The 27,382-nt window shown below is 35.7% G+C and overlaps 1 pseudogene; it reads left to right on the forward strand.

Annotated features, from left to right (window-relative positions):
* Window positions 1-4,488: 4,488 nt before the first annotated feature.
* Window positions 4,489-27,382, forward strand: part of LOC140593729 (oxidized low-density lipoprotein receptor 1-like) — a 47,410-nt pseudogene continuing 24,516 nt past the window's right edge.

Below are 27,382 nucleotides of genomic sequence, written 5' to 3' on the forward strand. Positions count from 1 at the left end.
TTTATGTGCAGTTACAATTTGTCACATAATTATTTTATTGTATTTGGTTACTTCCTAGAAGTTTCAGGAATCTTAGAAGAAGAATTTTTCAAGTTTTACATGTCTCACTCATGTATACATCCCAGTCTGTACTACCCTTTCAACTTCTTCCCTTTCTCCAATTGTATTGGCAACATTTCCATTAGTTTTAGTTACAATAACTTTATAATCTTACAGCTATATGTCTCCCACAAGCATTGTATGTCATTCAAATAATGATACATGTTTTAAATTTGTGATAAATTTTGCCTGAGATGATTTTCTAAAATAAATATATTTTCTGATGCAGGAATTTCCAACAGAGTTTACTGGATGTAAAATGCGGACATCTCAAGTCATCAACTATTTTTACTGCTGATTGTAGTAAACAGTTTCCTTACATTTGTGAAAAGGAGTTCACTGACCCTTTCTTAAAATAATTACTATCATAGAAGTTGTAATATTTTCATTCTTTAACAGCTACTAGGGGGAAAGCTTAGAGTATTTACTCAAATTAGTCCTTTGTGCATGATTTATTAAGGGTTTTCAAACCTTCCTCAGCAAGGTTAAAACATGAAGGTTTTAGGAAATTACACATCCAAAAAATGTATTGTTTTGGAATTCAAGAACTATTAAATCAGAGAAAGTCAAATAAATTGATTTTGATTGAATATAAGATTCTACATTAAAAAAATAATGAGATGATCTTGATACAAATAGGTAATTAATACATTCACATTGTTCAAACTATAAGAGATACAAAATGAACAAATTCTCTTAACCCATTTTGTTCGTTATTCACCTAGTTCCCTTCTCAGAGGCAAACATGTAACTAGTTTAGATTGTATTCCAGAGATATTCTAGGAAAGCACAGCTATATGCATGCTATTTGCCAAACAAAAATGTTACATAACTGCAAACAATAGTATTACTCCTTTACATTTTTGTTTAAAAACATACCCTGCAGTTTGCTCCATATCAATACCAAAAGAGCTGTGTTGCTGTTTGTAAGCAGCTGAAAATGTTACATTAAAAGGATGGATCAAATTTATCTACCAGTTTTATTTCCGATAGATATTTAGGTTTGTCTTAGAATTTTAAAATTGTAGGAAAATGTTGTAACGAATAGCATTTAGTACAGGATCATTTACCACAAAGCATATATATATATACAGTGTAAGTCTCTAGCAGTGCAATTTCTGTGTCAAGGTGTGTATATTGAATTTTAATAAATATTTCAATAGAAGTTGTACATCTATCACCTCCACACAGTAACATTCAAGAATTCCTGGTTCTGTACTCTTTACCAACACAGTATGTTATCAATCTGTTTGATTTTGCCCATAAAATCATCACCAATACATAAGGGGTTATCTTGTGCCATTTAAATGGACAATTTCCTATTATTTGTGAGGCTAGCATCTCTTTCTGGTATTTTTTAAATTAAGCTATCTTCATGTCTTTGTGGATTGATATCACAAACCTAATTTTGAACAAAGAAATCAGACAAAATAATTCATCCTATAAAATTCTATTTATTTATAATATTAAATACCAAGTAAGTCTAATTTCTCCTATTAGAAATCAGGACAAAATTTCCTGCAGTGTGGATTTCTTCCTAAAAGGAATAATATTGGGGAATGAATAGTATTTACCATAGTGCACAGTTATCCTTGGAAAGAAACAACATCCAAGGGGGCATTTCTCAGATGCTGATAATAGTGGGTATAATAATCTGGGTGCTGGTTACATGAGTGGTATATTTATTCCTTCTGCTGTCATGACAAGTGCCATAACCTGAGTGCTTTGAACAACATACATTCATTTTTTTCATAGTTATGGAGGCTAGAAGCTTAAAATCAAGGTACCAGGAACATGATCCATTTGAGATTCTTTATTTCACTTGTTTGAGTAAATCCTTCCTTTCCTCTCCTTAGCTTCTGGTAGTTGTTGGCAGTCCTTGGCATTTCTTGGTTTGTCTCTGTTTACTCCCATCTTTGCTTCTGTTGCCAAGACCAATGTCAGTTGTTTTTACTCCATGTTTTCTTCACAGAGTTTTATGGTTTCAGGTCTTATGTTTATGTCTTTAATATAAAGCTATATTGAGCTAATTTTTGTGACTAGGATAAGATATGGTCCAATTTCACTGTCCTGCTTGTGGTTATTCAGTTTTCCCAATGCCACACATTGAAGAGACCATTCTCTTTCCAATGAGTTTCCTTAGCTTAGTTGTCAATATTAGTTGTCCATGTATGTATGGGTTTATTTCTAGGCTCTTGATTCTGTTCCATTTGTCTATTATTATGCCAGTACTATATTGTTTTAATTATTTTAGTTTTGTAGTATAGTTTAAAATCAGAAATTGAGATACCTTTAGTTTTGTTCTTCAGTCTTGATTGGTTTGTATATTTTAAGTTTTAGTGGTTTCATATAAATTTTGGGATTGCTTTCTCTATTTCTGTGAATAATGCTTTTGGAAGTTTGGATTGCATTGGCTCTATAGTTTTTTTTTTGTTGTTGTTGTTGTTATTGTTCCTATATGTTCCTTTGAAGGAACCCCTATTAGGCTATTGGTGGATTTTTCAGCAAAAACTTTATAGATCAGAAACAAACAGGAAGATATATTCAACATGATGCAGAGAAAATGCCAAATAAGAGCAATCTATCTAGCAAATGTATTCTTCAGAAATAAAAGAGAGATTTTTCCCATACAAACAAAAGCTAAGGGAGTTCATCACCACTATGCCTAACTTGCAGAGAAATAAGACAGAAGATCAGTTTAAAAAAAAAAGAAGTCTTGAACAACATTTTAGACCAATTATATCTAACAGACATATAGAGAACACTCTACCCACAACAGAATAGACATTTTTCTCAATTGCACATAAGACTTTCTCCAGATTAACAAATAAAATCTCAAGGGACTATCCATAGTTGAGAAAATCTTGAAAAAGTAGAACATAATTGAAGGCCTTACATCTCCTTATTTGAAAACTTGTAACAAAGTTACAATTATCAAAATACAGTCCTTCCTGAATTTATGATGTTTATGTCCCAATAAACTGATTGTAATTTGAAAATATTGTAAAACAAAGATATATATAACTACCTACTGAAATCAAAGCTTAGACTGGCTTACCTTAAACATGCTTAGAACATTTACATCAGGCTACAGTTAGGCAAAATCATCTAACACAAATCTTCTATTATAATAAAGTATTGAATAGCTTATGCAATTTATTAAATACTGTACTGAAAGTGAAAAGTAAAAATAGAATGATTGTATGGGTACTGAATAGTTTAAGTGCATCAGTTGTTTTGCCTTTGTGATCACACGTCTTTTTGGGAGATGCGTTCACTACCACTGCCTGGTATTGTGAGAGTATGATACCACATATTGTTAGATCCAAATTCAAAAGTCAAAATATGTTTTTTACTAAATGCATATCACTCTTTTGCCACCATAAAGTCAAAAATCATAATTTGACCCATCATAGGTCAATCTATTTTAAGTTTGGTTCTGTCTGTAGGATGTTACTGGCATACAGACATACAGGGCAATGGAACAGACTAGAGGGACCAGAAATAAACCTTTGCATATATGGTCAACTGATTTTTTTTTTTAAAGATTTTATTTTTTGACAAAGAGTGAGGAAGCAAGTAGGGGCAGAGGTAGGCAGAGGGAGAGAGAAAGAAGCAGGCTCCCCCAGAACAGGGAGCCCAATGCGGGGCTCAATCCCAGGACCCAGAGATCATGACCTGAGACAACTGCTTTGAAAAAACTATTTCCACACAGTTTTGGTAAAATCTTACAATCATTCTTGGGAAGAGTTTAGCAGTTTTGTAAAAAAAAAATATTTTGCACACAATTACCACATAATTCAGCAGTAGCACTCCTGGGAATTTATTGAAGAGAAATGAAAAATTATTTTCACAGAAAAAATATGCTCCTGTAGATAGCACTATCTACAATAGCCAAATTTTGGAAACAGCTCAGTGTCCATCAACTGCTGAATGCATAAGCAAGATGCGGTATACATTGTAATAGTCGACCTGGAAACATGCCCATATATATACATATATTTATTGTCCCAAAGGGACTTTCATTCCCTCAGAAATATGCAAATATGTAACATTTTAGTCAGATATAGTTTAAGCGATTATGTTTGTTTCTTAAACATGTTCTTGTCTAACGGTTCATATCCATCTCTGTGCAACCCATGAATTTAAGATGGCACTCATGACTTTTATCCCATGAGGACACTCTTATGATAATGTGCCAAACCTAAATTATTCAGCTGGGCTTAATCCAAACACATGAAACCTTTCAAAGCATAGAGTTTTCTCCAGGTGGAGGTAGAAGGTGGTTGTCAGAGGGACTGAAACTGCAAGAGGAACTCAATGCACTGCTATGAGGATGCAAGGGCCAGGTCGAAAGAATGCGGGTGGCAAGAATGTGAATAAGTATCTATGGGTAGAGGGTGCTCCCATCTGACAGCAAGGGAAACTGAACCGGACACCTATGGCCACAAGGACCTGGATTCTGCCAACATTCTGAAGGAGCTTGGAAGTACATTCTTCCCTAATCCTAATCCTCAGGCTGACACCCTGAGTCGAGCCTTGTAGGACACTAAGAATTCTGTTGAGCTCAATTGGACCTCTCATCTACAGAACTGTGAGCTAATCAGTGAGTATTGTTGAAACTTGCTAAGTTTGGGTAATACACCAAGAGTTGTTGAGAAAAAAAAAGGGCGGGAGAGATGTGATATATATGAATTGCTCAGCCATAAAAAAGAACAAATTCTTAGCATTTGCAAGGACATGGATGGAGCTAGAGTATCATGCTAAGTGAAATAAGTCAATCACAGAAAGACAAATACCGTATAATTTCACTCCCATGTAGAATTTAAGAAACAAAACAAATGAGCAAAGAGAGAAAGAAGAGAGAGAGAGGCAAACGAAGACAAAGACTCTTATCTATAAAGAACAAACTGATGATGACCAGAGGGTAGGTGCGGGTGATGGGGCGGTCGGGTGAAATAAGTGACAAGGATTACAGAGGACACCTGTTGTGATGAGCATGGGGTGTTACATGGAAGTGTTGAATCACTGTTTTATAGACCTGAATCTGATATTACACCGTATGTTAAGTAACTGGAATTTGAATTAAAACTTTAACAAAAAATAGACAACAAAAGAAAAGTAGAGGCATCTATTATGTGAACACAGACACAAAACCCTCAAGCTAATTCAATTAGCAAACTGAATCAAGCAATACATAATAAAGGGGGCCGAAACCATCACGATGAAGTTGGGTTCGCTCCTCTGAAGGACCAATGTCCTAAGTTGGATTCCGATGAAGCAGCCCCTACAGCACAGTCGCCAAAACCCTTCCACAAGGAAATTTCCAACAGGCCACCTGGGTGGCTAGGCAGTTGAGCGTCTGCGTTCAGTTCAGGTCGTGATCCAGGGGTCCTAGGATTGAGTCCCAGACCGGCTCCCCACATGGAGTGTGCCTCTCCCTCTGTCTCGGCCTCTCTCTTTGTGTCTCTTGATAGAAGCGCGAACTCTTCTCACTGTAGCATTCCAGCTGTTCTCTCTTTAAATCTCCGGCCGAATTCATAGGTTTTCAGGATGATTCAAAGGTTATCTAGGTAATTTGGTGGAGACAGGTGACTTGGGGACCCTACTCTCCTGCCATCTTGCCCCGCCTGCAACTGATTTTTAAGAAGAGTGCCAAGATCATTTGATGGAGGAAAGGGCAGTCTCTTCATCAAGTAGTGCTGTAAAAACTGGCTATTCACATGCAAAAAAAAAAAAAAAGAAAAGAAATTTGACCCTTATCTTCTACCACATAGGAAATGAACTCCAGGGCAGCCCCGGTGGCTTAGCGGTTTAGCACCACCTTCAGCCCAGGGCGTGATCCTGGAGACCTGGGATCAAGTCCCATGTCAGGTTCCCTGCATGGAGCCTGTTTCTCCCTCTGCCTGTGTCTCTGCCTCTCTCTCTCAATCTCTCTCTCCCTCTCTTTCTCTCTCTAATAAATAAATAAAATATTTAAAAAAAAGAAAATGAACTCAAAATGGATCATAGACCCAAATGTAAGACATACCAATATAAAAATCTTAGGAGAAAACATAGAGGAAAATATTCATGACACTGGATTTGGCCATGATTTCTTGTATATGACATCAAAGCATAGACAACAAGTGTTAAAACAAAATAATTGGATTAGATTAAAACTGAAAAATTCTTGCATCAAAAGATACCATCAACAGAATGAGAAGGAAACTTACAGAATGAAGAATGTGGCAGGTTATATACCTGAAAAGAGTTATATCCACATATATGGAGAATTCCTACAACTCAGCAAAAACATGGAAAAAATATCCTCATTAAAAAATGGACAGAGAACTTGAAGAGATATTTCTCAAGGAAATACATCCAAATGTTCAACAGGGATATAAAAAGATGCTCAACATCACTAATCATAGGGGGAAATGAAATTTAAATTCAGTAAAATATCACCTCACACTCATTAGGATGGCTTCAATGAAACAAAGAAAAAAACAAAAACAAAACAAAGAGGCCACAAGAGATGAGGTGGAGAAATGGGAAATTGCAAGAAGGTTGTCAGAAGGTACAAAATCCTATTTTAGGGCAAATAAGTACTAGGGATGTGATGTACAACATGATAACTACAGTAAACTCTGCTCTGTGGTATATTTGAAAGCTGTTAAGAGAGTAGATCTGAACAATTATCATCACAATAAAAAAAATTCATATTGGAGTGCCTGGGAGGTGCAGTTGATTACACATCTGACTCTTGGTTTTGGCTTAGGTGGTGATTGCAGGGTATGAATATTGAGCCCAGAATCGGACTCTGTGCTCGCCACAGAGTCTGCCTAGGTTTCTGTCTCTCCCTCTCCCTCCTCCCACTTCCCCCTGTACATATTTTTTTTCCTCTCTCTCTCAAATAAATAAACTTAAAAATATCCATATTTTAATTTTTCTTTTTTTTGGTATCTATATGAGATGATGGATGTTACCTAAACTTATTGTGGTAATCATTCCACAATATGTGTAATGAATTATTATTCTGTACACTCTAAACTTACAAACTTAAACTCAATTATATCTTAATAAAACTAGAAAATCAAATAAACAAAATGGTAAAATAGGAATAAATTATGTTGCTTCTACCAATGTCAACTTCTTGATTTTATGTCATACATATTTTTATGTAAGTTGTTATGCAAATATGTGAAAAATTATATAAGAGCTAACATTATGGAAACTTGGTGTAGTACACCTGAGATCTCTGTAGTATTTTTGCAAATTCTTGTCAGTCTGTAATTAATTCCAAACAAAAAGGGAAAAATTTAAAAAGACATTTGTAGTGCACATAACAATAACAGCAATAAAAAGATGCCATTAAAAAAAAGATGCCATTAAGATTTTTTTTAAAAAAACTTGTTCATTGGTATAAGAAAAAGGCAACCCAAATGTCCAGAAAATGCTGATTGTATGAATAGGCAATTTCATTGATATAGTGATGTTCACTGCAGCATTATTGATACTGAAAAATGAGACATCTGCGAAATACATGAGACATCTGAGAAAAAAGAAATAAGTGAGGTGTAGTATATTTAATACAGTGAAATTCTAGCCTGAAGTTAAAATGAAGTTCCAGATCCTTTTGTATCAATATTGGTAGAACTTGGAAGACATGGTGATGAATAAAATAACATTGTAGATCATGCACTGCAATACCTTCATTTAGGTATATTTCCATTCTGTATATTGTTCATTCATGATTATGTCATATATAAATATATAGTAGTATATATATAATTGCATTAAATATAAAAGTTGTCAATATGTAGGGAAATACAAAATCACAGACAAGGATACACGTAATGTTTAGGTTGTCCCTCTAGAGGGAATGGAATGGGTATGGGAAGGAATATAAAGTCTTTTCCATTAGATCTGGATCTAAAGTACACAGAAAAATACCAGACATTTTTTGCAAATTTCACAAAAAGAAAAAGGAAAAATAAAAAATTGTCAGAACACGTTTGAGAAAGGACAAAGTAGGAGAATTCATGTTACCTTGCTTGAAGGTGTATATAAAGACACAGTAATCAAGATATTGGTAGAAGAAGATAGATACTCAGATCAAGGGAACAGGGTAAAGAGTTTAGAAATAGATTCACATGTAAATGGTCAATTGATTTTTGACAATAAGTGCCACAATATTTCAACAGAAGAAAGGTGCTTTCAACAAGTGATGCTGGAATAATTAGGAATTCATATGCAAAAACTTAAAAAAAGGAACCTAATCCATACTTTTGGCCATATACAAAAAATAACTTGAAAAGGTGTCTACGGGGAGGGTTAAGGTGGTAGAAGAATAAGGCAACCCTAAGCTTATCTCCTCCCTTGAACATAGCTACATACACATCAAATGTGAACACCCCCCAAAATTGGTTGGAGGTCTTAGAGAGCAAAGCTGTGTGTCTATTTGAGCCAAAGGCAAAAATAATTATCCATGGAGGTAGGAGCTGAGAATTGATTTTGTGGGGAAAGGTACTGTAGAGTGGAGGAAGCCCTAATTAATCACAGAGAGAGGAGTGAGAGAGAATGAGAATGAGAGAGAGAGAGAGAGAGAAAGAGAATGGGGGAAAAAAGAGTGAAAAAAATTGCAGAGGACTGCATAAGAAAACTGTTGCCCAAAACCCTTGACTGGGAAAACTAGAGGGCTTAAATACCACTGGGTTTTGTTTTGTTTTGTTTTGTTTTGTTTTTATAAACAGCAGAACAGAGAGTCTGAAGTTTCAGTGCTCAGCACATTGCCAGGGTTCTCTCTGGTGGTGTTCGTGTGGGGAGGGAGGGTGGAACCCAGGAGCAGACAGCACAGTCGGAGGTTCCCCGGGGTGGCATGGGGTGAAGAAGTTCCCCTGCTTGGAGTGCATTTGGTATAGGTGATGGGCTGCAAACCCTGGTGCCAGCTGTGTGTTGCAATTTACCATAAAGTCTGAACCACTGCACCATCATGGAACTGTTTTTTGGGACAAGCCAGTACCGGTTACAGTTCAGTGAGACCCTCCCCCCCAGAGGATCAGTGAAGTCTGTACTTTGTGTGTGTGTGGGCTCTCTGAAGTATTAGGATTTGAAACTCAGCCGTCGGGATCCCTGGGTGGCGCAGCGGTTTAGCGCCTGCCTTTGGCCCAGGGCGCGATCCTGGAGACCCGGGATCGAATACCACGTCGGGCTCCCGGTGGATGGATCCTGCTTCTCCCTCTGCCTGTGTCTCTGCCTCTCTCTGTGTGACTATCATAAATTAAAAAAAAAAAGAAACTCAGCCATGCCTGAGATAAAACACAAGAGTGCTACCTGGCCCTGCAGCCAGATAGCTTGGGCAAAGACAAGGTAAAGACAGGGATCTGCGAGAAGCTAGGCACACAGGAGATGCGATTGGTTTTTCCTCTGTGAGGGCTTCCTAAAGAGTAGTGGGCATGTACTCCCAGCTCCAGAGAGGAGAGAGTGGGGGAAGTTTTCACCCCTCACCCACGAGCAGCAACTGACCTCAGTGAGAAAAAAACAGCATCACCAAGTGGACACTGGAGGTACTTACACCAAGCCCTGACCCACTGTGCCCGGCAGCCGCCGCTCCACTAGGGCAAGTTCACCTGAGAATCAGAGCAGCATGCACCTCCCTCAGAAGAACAGCACAAGCTTCTCACAAGCACCAGGTCTACTGATCATAGAGTGCGGCAAAGATTCAGCTCTAGGGGAAAGAGAATCTAGCTTCCTCTGTTTTGTTTTTGTTTTTGTTTTTTTTTTTTGTTTTTGTTTGTTTTAATTTTTGGATATAGAAAGTAATTTTTAAATTTTATTTTATTTTTTAAAGTACTTTCATCTTTTAATCTTTTTTCTTTCAAGCTTCTCTTGAAACATACCAATACATGCCTAAGATCTAGCTTCTTTTCTTTTATTATAAAAAAAACTTAATTTAATTTACTTTTACATTTTTTTTTTAACCATAATGACAAGACAAAGGAATTCAGACCAAAAGAAATAATAGGAAGAAATGACAGTCAAGGATCTAGTCAACACAGATATAACTAGAACTTAAAACAACAGTTATAAGGATAATAGCTGGGCTTGAAAAAAAGCATAGAAGACACTGGAGAATCCTTTACTACAGAGAAAAAAGAGCTGAAATCTAGTCAGACCAAATTTAGAAATGCTACAGCTGAAATGCAAACCCAAATGGATGCCATAATAATAAAGATGGATGAAGCAGAGGAACAAATTAGTGATATAGAAGATAAAATTATGGAAAATAATGATGCTGAAAAGAAGAGGGAAACAAAGATAATGGATCATGAAGGTAGATTTAGGAAACTCAGTGACTTATTAAAATGTAGTAACAGTCATATTGTAGGAGTCCCAGAAGATGAAGAGAGAGAAAATGAGCATGTTTACTTAAGCAAACTATAGCTGAAAACTTCTCTAGAGAAGACACAAGCATCAAAATCCAAGAAGTGCAGAGTACTCCCATTAAATTCAAAAAAAGCCAGTGATCATCGAAGCACATCATAGTCAAATTCACAAGATACAGAGACAAGAAAAAATCCTAGCAGCAAGGGAAGAAAAAAGCCCTTAACCTACAAGGGAAGTACATCTATCCTCAGAAACTTGGCAGCCAGAAGAGAATGGGAGGATATATTCAGCTGAATGGGAAAAATATGCAGCCAAGAATACTTTGTCTTGCAAGGCTATCATTCAGAATAGAAGAAGAGTTAAAGAGTTTCTCAGACAGACAAAAACTAAAGGGGTTCATGACAAAAACCAGCCCCAAAAGAAATGTCAAGGGGAACACTGTGAGGAGGGGAAAAATACCAAAAGCAACAAGCACTAGAAAGAAATAGAACATCAGCAGAATCACCAACTGTCTAGGTAACACAGTGGCAATAAATTAATATCTTTTATAATCACTCTAAATGTATATGGAATAAATGCTCTGATCAAAAGACATAGAGTATCATAAAGGATTTTTAAAAAAAGCAAGATAGATCCATCTATATGCTCCCTAAAAGAGACTTTTTAATTTAATTTAATTTTTAAAAAAATATTTATTTATTTGAGAGAGAGAGTGAAAGAGAAAGAGAGATCATGAGCAGGGAGAGGGGCAGAGGGAGAGGGAGTAGCAGACTCCCTGCCTAGGGAGGAGCCCGACATGGGCTCAATCCCAGGACCAGGAGATCAAGACCTGAGCCAAAGGCAGTTGCTTAGCTGACTGAGCCACCCAGGGGCCCTGAGACTCATTTTATTTTACTTTTTACATTTTGTAAAACATTGATTTATTTATTTCATAGAGAGAGAGAGAGAGAGAGAGAGAGAGAGAGGGAGGATGCACATGAGTGGGGGGAGGTGGGCAGAGAAAGAAGGAGATAAACAGCCTTCCTGCTGACTCGGAAGCTTCATGTGGGGTTCAATCCCAGGACCCTGAAATCATGACCTGAGCCAAAACCAAGATTTGGACACTTAACTGACTGGGTCACCCAGGTGTCCCATAAGAGACTCATGTTAGACCTGAACACACCTGCAGATTGAAAATGGGGGGATGGAGAGCCATCTATCATGATATGGATATCAAAAGAAAGCTAGAGTAGCCATACTTAGACAAATAGATTTTATTTTATTTTATTGTTTTTTAAAATTTTTAAAAAGATTTATTTATTTATCGAGAGAGAGAGAGAGAGAGAGAGAGAGGCAGAGACACAGGCAGAGAGAGAAGCAGGCTCCTCACAGGAGCCTGATGTGGGACTCGATCCCCGGACCTGGGATCATGCCTTGAGCCAAAGGCAGATGCTCAACCACTTAGCCACTCAGGTGTCCCCAGATAAATAGATTTTAAAACAAAGACTGTAACAAGAGGTGAAGAAGGGCATTCTATCCTAATTAAAGGTATATCTATTAAGAAGATCTAACAATTGTAAATATTTGTGCTCTCAACTTGGGAGCACCAAAATATATGAATCAATTATTAACAAAATTAAAGAAACTCATTGATAATAATACAACACTAGTAGGAGACTTTAATACTCCACTTACATCAAAGGACAGATAATCTAAGCAGAAAATCAACAAGGAACTATGGGTTTGAATGATGCATTAGACCAGATGGACTTAGCAGATATATTGAGACATTTTATCTTAAAGCAGCAGAATACACATTCTTTTTGGGTGCACAGAGAAAATTCTCCAGAATAGATCACATACTGTGTCATAAATCAGGCCTCAACAGGTCCAAAAACATTGAGATCACACCATGCATATTTTTAGACCACAATGCTCTAAAACTTGAAGACAGGGACACCTGGGTGGCTCAGTGGTTGAGCATCTGCCTTTGGCTCAGAGTGTGATCCTGGAGTTATGGGATCCAGTCCCACATCAGGCTTCCTGCAGGGAGCCTGCTTCTTCCTCTCCCTATGTCTCTGCCTCTCTTTATGTGTCACTCATGAATAAATAAATAAAATCTTAAAAAAACCAACTTGAAGTCAATCATAAGAAAAAATTTGGAAAGACCACAAATACATGGAGGTTAAAGAACATCCTACTAAAGAATGGATGAGTAAAACAGAAAATTAGAGATAAAATAAAAAAATACATGGAAGCAAATGAAAATGAAAACATGATAGTCCCAAACCTTTGAGATGCACCAAAGGCAGTCCTAAGAGGGAAGTATATTGCAATACAGAGGCCTACCTCAAGAAGTAGGAAAAATCTCAAATGCCAACCTAACCCTACACCTAAAGGAGCTAGAGAAAGAATAGCAAATAAACCCTAAAGCCTGCAGGAGAAGGGAAATAATAAAGATTACAGCTGAAATAAATAATAAGGAAACGTAAAAATCCATAGTGAACAAAACTAAGAGCTGGTTCTTTGAAAGAATTAATAAAATTGATAAACCCCTAGCCAGACTTATCAAAAAGAAAAGATAAAAGATCCAAATAAATAAAATCATGAATGAAAAGGAAAACTCAACCAACACCATGGAAATACAAGCAAATCCATTCTTGACAAAAACCCTCAACAGACTGCGGCGGGGGGGGGGGGGGGGGACTTGATGGGATGAGCACTGGGTGTTATGCTATATGTTGGGAAATTAAACTCCAATAAAAAAAAACTCAACAAAGTAGGGACAGATGGAACATAACTCAATATCAAAAAGGCCATATATGAGAGACCCACAGCTAATGTCATCATCAATGGAGGAATAACTGAGAGACTTTCTCCTGTGGTCAGGAACAAGACAGGATGTCCATTTTCACCCTTACTGTTTAACATAATACTGGAAGTTCTAGCATCAGCATCAGACAACAAAAGGAAATAGATGGCATCCAAATCAGCAAAGAAGAAGTCAGTTTGACTCTTTGCAGATGACATGATACTCTGTATAGAAAACCCAAAAGACTCCACTAAAAGATTGCTAGAACTGATACATGAATTCAGCTAAGTCACAGGTTATAAACATCAACATACAGAAATCTAGTGCATTTCTATACATTAGTAACAAAGCAGCAGAAAAATAAGTTGAGGAATTGATCCCATTTGCAATTACACCAAAACCCATAAGATACCTAGGAATAAACCTAACCAAAGTACAAAATAACTATAGTTTGAAAATTATGGAACACTTAAGAAAGAAATTGCAGAGGATACAAAAAAATGGCAAAGCATTCCATGCATATGGGTTGGAAAGACAAACATTGTTAAAATGTCTATACTACACAAAGCAATCTACACATTTAATGCAATCCCTATCAGAACACCATCAGCATTTTTTTACAGAGCTAGAACAAATAATCCTAAATTTGGAATCAGAAAAGACTCTGAATAGCCAAATCAATCCTCAAAACAAAACAAAACAAAACAAAACAAAACAAAACAAAACAAACAAACAAAAAACACAGATGGCATCACAAGTATGGACTTCAAACTATATTACAAAGTTATAGTCATCAAGACAATATGGTACTGGCACAAAAACAGATACAGAGATCAATGGAACAGAATATAAAACTGAGAAATGGGCCCACAACTCTATGGTCAATTAATCTTCCACAAAGCAGGAAAGAATATCCAATGGAAAAAAGGTCTCTGACAAAAGGTGTTTGGAAAACTGGACAGCAACATGCAGAAGAATGAAACTGGACCGCACTCCAAGATTGCTAGAACTCATACAGCAATTTGGCAGTGTGGCAGGATGCAAAATTAATGCCCAGAAGTCAGTGGCATTTCTATACACTAACAATAATACTGAAGAAAGAGAAATTAAGGAATCAATCCCATTCACAATTGCACCGAAAAGCATAAGATACCTAGGAATAAACCTAACCAAAGAGGTAAAGGATCTATACCCTGAAAACTATAGAACACTTCTGAAAGAAATTGAGGAAGACACAAAGAGATGGAAAAATATTCCATACTCATGGATTGGCAGAATTAATATTGTGAAAATGTCCATGTTACCCAGGACAATCTACACGTTTAATGCAATCCCTATAAAAAGACCATGGACTTTCTTCAGAGAGTTAGAACAAATTATTTTAATATTTGTGTGGAATCAGAAAAGACCCCGAATAGCCAGGGGAATTTTAAAAAAGAAAACCATATCTGGGGGCATCACAATGCCAGATTTCAGGTTGTACTACAAAGCTGTGGTCATCAAGACAGTGTGGTACTGGCACAAAAAGAGACACATAGATCAATGGAACAGAATAGAGAACCCAGAAGTGGACCCTGAACTTTATGGTCAACTAATATTCGATACAGGAGGAAAGACTATCTATTGGAAGAAAGACAGTCTCTTCAATAAATGGTGCTGGGGAAATTGGACATCCACATGCAGAAGAATGAAACTAGACCACTCTCTTTCACCATACACAAAGATAAACTCAAAATGGATGAAAGATGTAAATGTGAGACAAGATTCCATCAAAATCCTAGAGGAGAACACAGGCCACACCCTTTTTGAACTCAGCCACAGTAACTTCTTGCAAGATACATCCACAAAGGCAAAAGAAACAAAAGCAAAAATGAACTATTGGGACTTCATCAAGATAAGAAGCTTTTGCACAGCAAAGGATAACAGTCAACAAAACCTACAGAATGGGAGAAGATATTTGCAAATGACGTATCAGATAAAGGGCTAGTTTCCAAGATCTATAAAGAACTTATTAAACTCAACACCAAAGAAACAAACAATCCAATCATGAAATGGGCAAAAGACATGAAGAGAAATCTCACAGAGGAAGACATGGACATGGCCAACATGCACATGAGAAAATGTTCTGCATCACTTGCCATCAGGGAAATACAAATCAAAACCACAATGAGATACCACCTCACACCAGTGAGAATGGGGAAAATTAACAAGGCAGGAAACCACTAATGTTGGAGAGGATGCGGAGAAAAGGGAACCCTCTTACACTGTTGGTGGGAATGTGAACTGGTGCAGCCACTCTGGAAAACTGTGTGGAGGTTCCTCAAAGAGTTAAAAATAGACCTGCCCCACGACCCAACAATTGCACTGTTGGGGATTTACCCCAAAGATACAGATGCAATGAAACACCGGGACACCTGCACCCCGATGTTTCTAGCAGCAATGTCCACAATAGCCAAACTGTGGAAGGAGCCTCGGTGTCCATCGAAAGATGAATGGATAAAGAAGATGTGGTTTATGTATACAATGGAATATTAGTCAGCCATTAGAAACTACAAATACCCACCATTTGCTTCAACGTGGATGGAGCTGGAGGGTATTATGTTGAGTGAAGTAAGTCAATCGGAGAAGGACAAACATATGTTCTCATTATTTGGGGAATATAAATAATAGTGAAAGGGAATATAAGGGAAGGGAGAAGAAATGTGTGGGAAATATCAGAAAGGGAGACAGAACATGAAGACTCCTAACTCTGGGAAACGAACTAGGGGTGGTACAAGAGGACGAGGGCAGGGGGTGGGGGTGAATGGGTGACGGGCAGTGAGGGGGGCACTTGATGGATGAGCACTGGGTGTTATTCTGTATGTTGGCAAATTGAACACCAATAAAAAATAAATTTATTATAAAAAAAGAAACTGGACCACTTTGTTATACCATACACAAAAATAAATTCAAAATAAATGAAAGACCTAAATGTGAGATAAGAAACCATCAAAACATAGGCAGCAACCTTTTTGACCTCAGACTCAGTAACTTCTTGCCAGACACATCTCTAAAGTTAGTGGAAACAAAAGCAAAAACAAACAAACAAAAAACCATTGGAACTTCATTAAGATAAAAAGCTTCTTCACAGCAAAAGAAACAAACAACAAAACTAAAAAGCAGCCTAATGGAATGGGAGAAGATATTGACATATGACATTGAAACATGACATATCTGATAAAGTATTATTATCCAAATCTATACAGAAGTTATCAAAATCAACACCCAAAAAAAGAAAAAATCCAGGTAAAAAAATGGGCAAAAGACATGAATAGACATTTTTTTCACAGAAAAATACAGACATATGAAAAGATGCTCAACATCATTCATCATAAGGGAAACATAAGTAAAAGCCAAATGAGATACCACCTCACACCTATGAGAACGGCTAAAATTAACCACAAAAGAAAAAACAGGTGTTGGCAAGGATGTGAAGAAAGGGGAACTCTCTTGCACTGTTTCTTGGAATGAAAAGTGGTGCAGTCACTCTGGAAAGAGTATGGACCATTCCTCAAAAAGCTAAAAATAGAACTACTCTATAACCCAGCAATTGTACTGTTATGTATTTACCCAAAGAATACAAAAATACTGATTTGAAAGGATATATGCACCCCAATATTTACAGCAGCATTACAAAAATAATCAAATTATGGAAGGAACCCAAATGTCCATTGACTGATGATGGATAAAGATTTGGTATATATATATATATATATATATATATATATATATATATATATAATGGAGTATTATTCAGCCATCAAAAAGAATGAAATCTTGCCATTTGCAACACCATGGATGGAGCTAGAATGTACTACACTAAGCAAAATAAGCTAGTCAGAGAAAAACAAATACCATATGATTTCACTCATATGTGGAATTTAAGAAAAAAACAGATGAACATATAGGAAGGGGAAAGAAGAAACAAAAAGTAAGGAGAGAGGGAAACAACCATAAGAGGCTCTTTTTTTAAAAAAAATATTTCATTTATTCATGAGAGACACACACAGAGAGAGAGAGAGAGAGAGAATGAGAGAGAGGCAGAGACGTAGAGGGAGAAGCAGGCTCCATGCAGGGAGCCCGACATGGGACTGGATCCTGGGACTCCAGGATCACGACCTGGGCCGAAGGCAGGCACTAAACCACTAAGCCACCCAGGGATCCCCCTGTAAGAGACTCTTAATGATAGATGATAGAGAACAAACAGGGTGGATATGATGGACATATAAGTTTATGTTAGTTGCAGGTGTACAACATAATCATTCACTATTTGTATGTATTCAGAAGTGGTCACAGCAAGTCTAGTCAACCTCCTTCCCACACATGAAATTTTGTATTGGAGTAAAAAGGAAGTTAATTCAGACTACAAATATCTTCTTTCTGGATTCAAAGTTTGCTTGTTTTTATTGATCGTTTTCATGGTCATTTTTTTTTTTTTTTAATGATAGTCACAGAGAGAGAGAGAGAGGCAGAGACACAGGCCGAGGGAGAAGCAGGCTCCATGCACCGGGAGCCCGATGTGGGATTCGATCCCGGGTCTCCAGGATCGTGCCCTGCGCCAAAGGCCGGCGCTAAACCGCTGCGCCACCCAGGGATCCCCATGGTCATATTTAAAAAAAAAATTTTTTTTTTTAAATTTTTATTTACTTATGATAGTCACAGAGAGAGAGAGAGAGGCAGAGACACAGGCAGAGGGAGAAGCAGGCTCCATGCACCGGGAGCCCGATGTGGGATTCGATCCCGGGTCTCCAGGATCGCGCCCTGGGCCAAAGGCAAGCGCCAAACCGCTGCGCCACCCAGGGATCCCCCCATGGTCATATTTTTTAATAGTGATTTCATAGCTGATGAAAGTCAAGTATGTGGATAACTGGACTAATACAGAAAACTGAGAGATTCTTACTGTCTATTAATCTATCTATGGGAGGGTATTAAAAGATTACCCTGCACTAGAATGTTAATATATTAATTTTTATAGAAATAACAATGAATTATTTCTGTATTCAAAGCAAGACATAATGATAATAAGAATTATAAAACATTTAGTTCAGTTCTTTGGAAGCTAGCATGAATTGAAATGTAATATGAGTTGGAATTAACTGATCTTCAATTTAAACTAATTTAGAGATTTTTCTTTACTATAAGTTCAGTGTTGATGCTATGTTTCTTAATTTTGCTAGAGGTGTAATGATTTCTTTCAAGGAGGCTGAAACTAAATATATATGAAATTATTGAGGAAATAGAAAGGTATCTGTGAGAAAACAATATATTTTAAAGACAAATGTGTTCTAATTGCTTCAGGTTTAATTTACACTTGCTATACCTTGGAAATTCTAATAGTGGATGAATTAGAAAAGTTAAATGAAATTATAAACTCATTTCAATTGGTGTGTCTGACATTCATATGACTACTGTCTGATCTGAGTCAGCCTCTGATGTGCTCATTAAGATTTAGCCAACAACTACTGGCTAGACATTAATTAATGATAAGACATTTTACTAGACCTTGATAATATAGCAATGGGAAATGAGCTTCTGGCTTCTGGCTTCAAGGAATTCACTCTCTGTAATGCGGAAAGCATATTAGAGGACTAAATGCTGGGTGGTAGAACAAAGATAATGGAGAGCTGCTATTAGAACTCAGAAGAGGGATGATTGACTAAATATAGGTTCTAGAATAATGTGACATATCAGCAAGTCTTCACAAATTAGTGTTGATCTTAACATTGCTTTTGTCTATGAATGAGAGAGAAGAGAGGGAAAGGATGGTTAATAAAATTCTAGATTTGTGCACTCAATTTTCTGAAACCAAGGAATCAGACAACATGATGTATTAACTTGGTTCAAAGTTAGTACATGTGGAAGATACATAGTATATAAGGGATTTTAGGGGGATAAGTCTATGAAGGAAAACAAAAATCACATCATAAAAAAGATAAAACCTTATATATAATGAAGTTTTGGAATATAGGTGAGGTTTGATGGGGTGATGTCCAGAGCCAACGACCAAGAAAGAATTCTTGGGATGTCTTTGGTGCAAAATGGTGGTTTTATTAAAGCACTGGGACAGGACCTGTGGGCAGGAAAGGTTGCTGCTGATTATATACCTGGGAATTGGGAGGTGTTTGAGGATAGCATACTCTCTAAGGAATTTTGGAAGCAAGGTTTCCAGGAGGAGTCTAGCTATTGTTGGGAAAAGGTCATTTATTACCATTTAATAAAACCTGAGTCATGAGACCTTTCAGATATATATCGGTGGGCCAAGTGCTTGGGGGATGATTGCCAACATGTATCTTGGGGGGTTTAGAGATAAAAGAAGTTTCTAAAGGAATTTGTATAGGTTAAAGTACACTTAAAGGACCCTGGGGGTTGGGCTAAGATTGCCTTTTGCCCTTAGCAAAGTATTGACATCTAGGCAGTTGAGTCCCTAGGAAAATGTCCCCCTGCCTGTTTCAAGGACTTGTCAATATGCTGCCCCAAGCTTGTGCTTTATCCTCAGCTCGTCCTCTCTTCCCCCATCATATAGATGCTAAGTCATTAAGACAAGATCTCAGTCTAAAGAGTTTTAATTTCCACACCAATATGCTTGTGAAATATTGGTAATATTCAATATTATGCTAGTTAATCATTATAAAGACTGCTTCACTACCCCATTCATTGAGAATCATCGATACAGGGTTTGGTTAGCTTTTAAAAGCTACTTAACAGTAAAGCCAAATGATCAGATTTTAAAACAACACTTGATTGCCAAGCAAAGGATGAATACAAGTTCAAAGATTTGGGAATCATGAAAAATAATTTAGAGGCACAATTTCTCTCCTGAATCTTTTCTAAGCTGTAATCCTTCAACTGTAATACCTGTTTTATACTTCGTTGTTAGCAGTCACTTCAAAGTTTAAAGTTATTATATTACTCAATGTCTTTTGCAAAACAGTACAATACCCACAGAAGTTTTCTATTGCTTTTCATGTAAGTTACCACTGTTCACACAAAAGGACCCAATAATTTGGATTTCAAATTTGATTTATTTGTTTCCTTTATGTCCCACAACTAATGAGCCATAAAATGTAGTCTGAGTATTTATTTTTCCATAAATATTTGCCCTTTCCATTTATTCATTTATAATTCTTCTTTAGTTACTCAGTTTTACCTTTTGCATGAGAGAAACACTTTCTGAACAGTTCATTTCTGAATCTGAGGAATATCCTTACTATTCTCCTGTGGAAAATCTGTGATAAAAACTTCCCTAAATGGTTAGATGGTTTAGTTTTTATCGTTTTTGTGTTTGATTATAAAATGATAAAAGCAGTATTTGATTGTTTACTATGTGACAGAAATTATTCTTAATACTTCAATGTATGAAATCTTTAATATTTGTGACAAGATAGAATGTTGGTCCTGGATACATGATAAAAACTTCTTGATTAATTTATTAATTTTTTATTGAAATATAGTTGACACAATTTTACATCAGTTTCAGGTGTACAACATAATGATTTGACAATTCTATTCATTATGCTAGGCTCACCACATGTGTAGCTACCATCTGTCACCGTGTAATGCTATTATGATACCATTAACAATATTCCCTACTTTGCACCTTTCATTACCATGACTTATTTATTCTGTAATTAGGAGTACCTCCTACTCCCCTTCACTCATTTTACTCATCCCCCTACTGTCCTCTGTCAACTATCAGTTTGTTCTCTGTATTTATGGATCTGTTTCTTTTGTTTGTTTGTTTGTTTGTGTGTACCTCTTAAAAAAATCCCACATATAAGTGAAATAATTTGGTATTTGTCTTATTCCAGTTAGCATAGTACCCTCCAGGCCCATCTGTACTGTAGCAGAATGCAAGATCTCTTCAACTTTTATGGCTGCATAATACTCGAGAGAACCCTATGCACTGTTAGGGGTAATGCATATTGGTACAGTCACTGGGGAAAACAGTATGGAGAGTCCTCAAAAAATAAAAAAATAGGAATACCATACGTTCCAATGAATCAAATACTGGATATTTACTGAAAGAAAATGAAAACACTAGTTCAAAAAGATATATGCACCCTTATGTTTATTTCAGCCTTATTTAAAATAGGTAAGAAATGGAAGCGACCTAAGAATCCATTAATAGATAAATAGATAAAGAAGTGGTATGTGTGTAGAAAATGGAATATATCTTTAAATTAATATGTTTATCAGAAAGTGTCTTTTAAATGGTTTATATGTATTATTTTACTTCATTGAGAGAGAAGTAAATATATTTTAATGAGTATATACATTATTTTTAAAATAAAAAATACTCCTTTTAAAACTTAAACTCTTATTAAGCACTGCTTTTAAACCTCAGGTATGTATATATGCATTTATCTATTTATTTATATTGAAGTATAATTAACATAGAGTGTTATTTTAGTTTCAGATGCACAGTATAATGATTCAACAATTCTATAGATCAATCATGCTCATCAAGATAAGCATACTCTTAGTCCCATTCATCTGTTTCACTTCCTCCTCTCTGGCAACCAACAATTTATTTTATTTATTTATTTATTTATTTATTAATTTTAATTTTTTTTTTATTGGAGTTCAATTTGCCAACATATAGCATAACACCCAGTGCTCATCCCGCCAAGGGCCCCCCTCAGTTCCCATCACCCAGTCACCCCAACCCCCCGCCCACCTCCCTTTCCACTACCCCTTGTTCATTTCCCAGAGTTAGGTGTCTCTCATGTTTTGTCACTGATATTTTTACTCATTTTCTCTCCTTTCCCCTTTATTCCCTTTCACTAATTTTTATATTCCCCAAATGAATGAGACCATATAATGTTTGTCCTTCTCTGATTGACTTATTTCACTCAGCATAATACCCTCCAGTTCCATTTATTCTTTGCATTTAGAAGTCTTTTTGTTCATCTCTATTTTTGGTTGTTCTTCGTTTTGTTTCCTAAACTCTACATATGAGTAAAATCATATGGGATTTGTATTTCTTAGCATTATACCTTCTAGGTCTGTCTATGTTGTTGCAAATAGCAAGACTTCATTTTTTAAATAGCTGAGTATTCATCATTCCATTATATTATATACCACATCTTCTTTGTTCATTCATCTACAGATGGACACTTGAAATAACTGATATTCTTTTCCTTTAAAAATTTTTTAATTTCAATTCCAGTATATTTAAATACAGTGTTATATTCATTTCAGGTGTATAATATAGTGATGCAGCAATTTCATGTATTACTCACTGTTCATCAAGATAAGTGCCCTCCTGAATCCCCATCTCTTATTTCACTTGTACTTCCACCCTCCTTCCCTCTGCTATTAGTTTTTTCTCTATACTTAAGAATCTGTTTCTTGCTTCATTTCTCTAATTCTTTTCTTTTTTCTTTGATGATTTGTTTCTTAAGTTCCATAAATGAGTGAATCATATGGAATTTATCTTTCTCAGACTTATTTCGTTTAACATTTATACTCTCTCATTCCGCCCATGTGGTTGCAAGTGGTAAAAGTTCCTTTTTTTATATAGCTGAATAACATTTCCTTGAATATATATGCCACATCTTTATCTATTCATTGTTCAATGGACACTTGGCCTGTTTCTATTTCCTGGTGATTGTAAATAATGCTTATACATAAAGAGGTGCAAGTATTTATTTGAATTAGTGTTTTTGTATTTTTTCTAAACCCCAGGTATTTATATACCATGTAACAATTTTGTGCTCCATTTGCATTCAATCCATATAATTATATAAGCAGTAGTTTGTGTTAACTGTTTCTCAACTTAAATAAGTTTGCTTTAAAGGAAAAAATGTATACCATCACTACAAATGGAGCCCTGTATTTGTTGACACAATGAGTTACAAGTAACCTGTAACTACTAAAAAATAAATTACATCCATTGATCTCTTTAAATGTGCTATATTTTAAAATGATACTATGATCTATTTATTAAAATACATCTGTAAAAAAGAATTATATAGAAACAAATCCTGGCATAAAACTCATCTCTAGAGCCTGAGGAGAGAGAAAAATGGGGGGAAATATAGCTTGGAAATTCTTCTAGGTGTTCATTAATTAATAGAGAATAAAAAAACTTGAAATACAGCATTGTGAGGCACTCTGATTATATTACTTGCATCATCATTAAGGGTTTTCTCACCTTACTCTCTGTGAGGTAAGACCTAAATGAATCTTACACAAATATAGCAGAATTGCTTGTCTCAATGTTGCTATAATATGTTAGTTGCAGGATTGAAATGTAAACTATATTTCAATCCAGAAGATATTAAATTAGCATCCATTATATGTAAAATATCATGAAAAGTTTTGTGGCTAAGGAATATAGAAGTTTTAACTTCTAAGGAGTGTCATAAAAATACACATAGAGAAATCTTCCTGCCAGAATGATGGCATGATAATCTCTGTATCACTGCTCCTCAGCAGAACAACCATAACTAATGAAATGCATCGTAATTAAAAAAAAATCAACCATCTAAAATCTTTGGAACTTGTTTTAAACGTGTGTGTTAAAATAAGAAACATTTATTTAAGAAAATGCACTAAATCTTGGTAAGAATAGTGAGAGGCTGTAGACCTTGAGCCATGACTTGTGAACTTAAAATTGTTTGGTTGAAATATGATTATGACTCAGGAAAACAAATATGAATATGGGAACTTCAGCTTAATGCAAGATAGAATAAAAAATACATAAATGGTTTCTTGGCATTTGGTGAAATAATCAGAGATATGTTTGTAGAAGTTTATTTGGTAATTTCAATAGAAGTTTCAAAATCTGTTGACTTCAGGGTAAATTAGGAGGTGACGGGAATAGTACAGGAGAAAACTATTGATGACTGTATTAAGCATTTATGAGAATAAACACCTTAAAGACCAAATCTGTGCTGCAGAATGGAAACATGGAGGTAGAACCAAGAGAAACGGAGAGTTTATTGAAAGAAGTTGTCAGAGAGGAGGGAGAGATTTAAACACAGCATGATTTGATCATCAACAACCTCAAATACAAGGTTTCCTGGAAATCTCTGGAATATGATCCAGGCTTTTTAGGTAAAGGAGACATCAGAAGCTTCTGAGGAATTTTGTAAATGGCCAAGTAATGACATTAGCGGTGGGCTAAAAAATATTTGACAAGGAATAGAATATAATATCAAGATTCAGTAAGGATCAGGGAAAAACGCTCACTTTCTTTTTGCATCTGCTTCTTAGGATGAGAATGTTTCCTCTTAGCTGGAGGATGTTTGATCTCTGTATATATTACACACTTTTCATTCATCTCTGAGAAATTTTAAGACACAGTTTTAAAAGGTACAAAAATTCACAGTTTTTTTTAAGGTAAACTTTCAAGTTCTACCCTTCCTGGGTTTTCTGTGTAACACTGAAATTAGTATTTCATGTCATTTAACTGCTAATATATGATTTTACCTTTGCAGTTGTCTTCCAAGAAAGAGTTCTACCTCAGAATATTCACTTTTATTAGGGATGAGCATTTCTCTTTACACGCTTAGATATTGTCATTTCATTCATCATCTGAAGTTTTCCAATTGTGGTATTATACTAATTTTAAAAGAACAACCATGTTATAATATATGAAGTATTTACACTACACTTAAAAATTGTCCCTATCCTGAAAAATACCAAAAAATTTGTATGAGTCATTTTATTGCAAGAATAGTGTTATATGACAGGTTATTCTAAAATTTCTCCCTCATGATCTTTCCTGCTATAATTTTTTCTATTAATCTTTATTCTTTCTTTTTTATGTCAAAGAAAATTTGTTACCCCTAATCTCCTAAAGGATTATCACCTCTTCCAAAATGATGTTAGAAATGAACAACTGTATAGTTAGGACCAACTTGGCTTAGCTGTACTCCTATGGGGTTTGTTGTGTTATTTCTATAATATTTGAAATCACAGGATAAAAACAAACAATTTTCCTTGCAAATTTTTAAAAGTTAATTAATTTGTTTCAAGTATTTTAAATATTATCTTTAATCCAAGAAATTAATATGAAATAGAATTCTGATTCCATAAAATTTTTAAAAGTTCATAAGCTCACTGACTTGCCAGTGTACCCTCAAATTACACCCTTATTATTTATTTTAATTTTTCAGACAATTATACTCTATTGTTATCTTTTATATTATAATTGGAAATAAATAGGCTACTATATGTTCATAATATTCACTTTTTATATTTAATAGTTTCCCACAAAATAACTTCTCTTAAATATTGCCATCATATTCTCTGATCCCTGGGTGGCTCAGCAGTTTGGTGCCTGCCTTTGGCTCAGGGCATAATCCTGGAGACTCAGGATCGAGTCCCACAATCAGGTTCCCTTCATGGAGCCTGCTTCTTCCTCTGCCTGTGTCTCTGCACCCCTCTCTCTCTGCGTCTCTCATGAATAAATAAATAAAATCTTTTAAAAGAATCTTAAAAAATTTAATCATTGATTAAATAAGTACTTAATTACTCATATCATACCTTCATTGATGTGACTATTTACTCTGTTAACTCACATGGCTAATGCAAAGGATATGTTGAAATATTTGCTAGGAAAACTATAGTTATAGTCAATGGTAAACCATGAAAAATTACAGGAGATAGTTCATCCTGTAAATTAATTTTTAATTACTTAAGTTTACAGTATTACTTACAGTTTACAGAAAAAAAAAACAATCTGTGTTCACAAAAAAAGTGGCACTGGTACAAGCAAGATGTTCTGAGAGCAAAAGCTATAGATAGAGTTGGTAATACCTGTGTCCATGCAGTGCAGCTCCTGCATTGACTGAAGTCAATCCAAACAGAAGAGAGGAGCCCCAGAAGGCGATGGACTCTGTGTGGGAGCTGGGACCCGAGGTGATTCCTCAGGGTTCTATATGATCTCTGCTCTTGTTACCCAAGATGCTTCAGTATTTGTCAGGCATATGTGAACGTGTGAGAAAGCAGTTCATATTTGAACTTCTGGCTTCACATCTGCATCTTTCATTTTGGAAATAGGCAGTTTTTTCAACAGAGTAGATGAAAGGGCAATATAATTTAAAGGGCCATTTTGCATAGAATCCAAACACAGCATATTAAAAAAAAAAGACTACCATCACCACCAAATGCTAAGATCCTAAATATAATCCCTATAACAGACACAAAAATAGAAACTGTTCTTAATTAAATATTTAAATCCATCATCTAAACTAATGTAGTATCAGTTAAGTGAAAATCCATGAACAAGAATAGTCTATCATTCCCCAACATTTATCTGAAAGCGATTTTGAGCAATGAATTCTCAAGTCTTAAGTTTATTAGATTGAGAGCCATTCAATCCCTGGTTTCTTTAAAATACATCTAAACTTAATTGCTTTATCTTTTGAAATATTTTTTTTTCTGTAACATGTTCTCTTTGCAGTCTGCTTTTCAGTTCCTTCCAGCATAAATTGCCTTTCAGTGTGTAATCATAAAGAACAGAAATATGTTCAATTCCTCCTTCGTAGTCTGAGGAAGCATTTCCTACTGTGTAATGGATAAACAGTCACAGCGCAAGTGAAATGTATGGATTCTATCTTACTAGAAAGTTGAAAAAGCTTTATCTCTTTTCACAGTCAATAATCACAGAATAACACAGTAAAGTGGCTTTTAGTTATAGATTTCATGCATATAGAAAAACATTTGAAAGGGGCACATTTGCAGACATCTTCCACTGAGTTCTAATCTGGAGAACTCATGTAAAGGGAAATGTATTTCGTTACTCAAAATAAAGGTTTACAGAAATGTTCAAACAGAATGCAATCGAGGATACCATAGGAAGCCTGTAAAAGGGTAATCCTATTTCTGTTCTGACTCTATGCTCTTTTTGGTTTTCTAATTGCCATCCCTTATTTTTGTCCTGCTATCTCCAACTTCTAAAGACTTCACCACAACAGGCATCTGGCAAGGTCAGCACTCAACATCATTGTGATGGGAATATTAGACCCTGAAATTATTTGCTTATGCCTTGGTTTCCCACATTTGCAAGTCCATCAAATGTTTATAATCTTCTTAGTTACTACTTTCCTCCACTTAGCAAAAGTCAGTTCTCTG

This window comes from Vulpes vulpes, chromosome 8, assembly GCF_048418805.1.
Source record: "Vulpes vulpes isolate BD-2025 chromosome 8, VulVul3, whole genome shotgun sequence".
Taxonomy (NCBI): Eukaryota; Metazoa; Chordata; class Mammalia; order Carnivora; family Canidae; genus Vulpes; species Vulpes vulpes.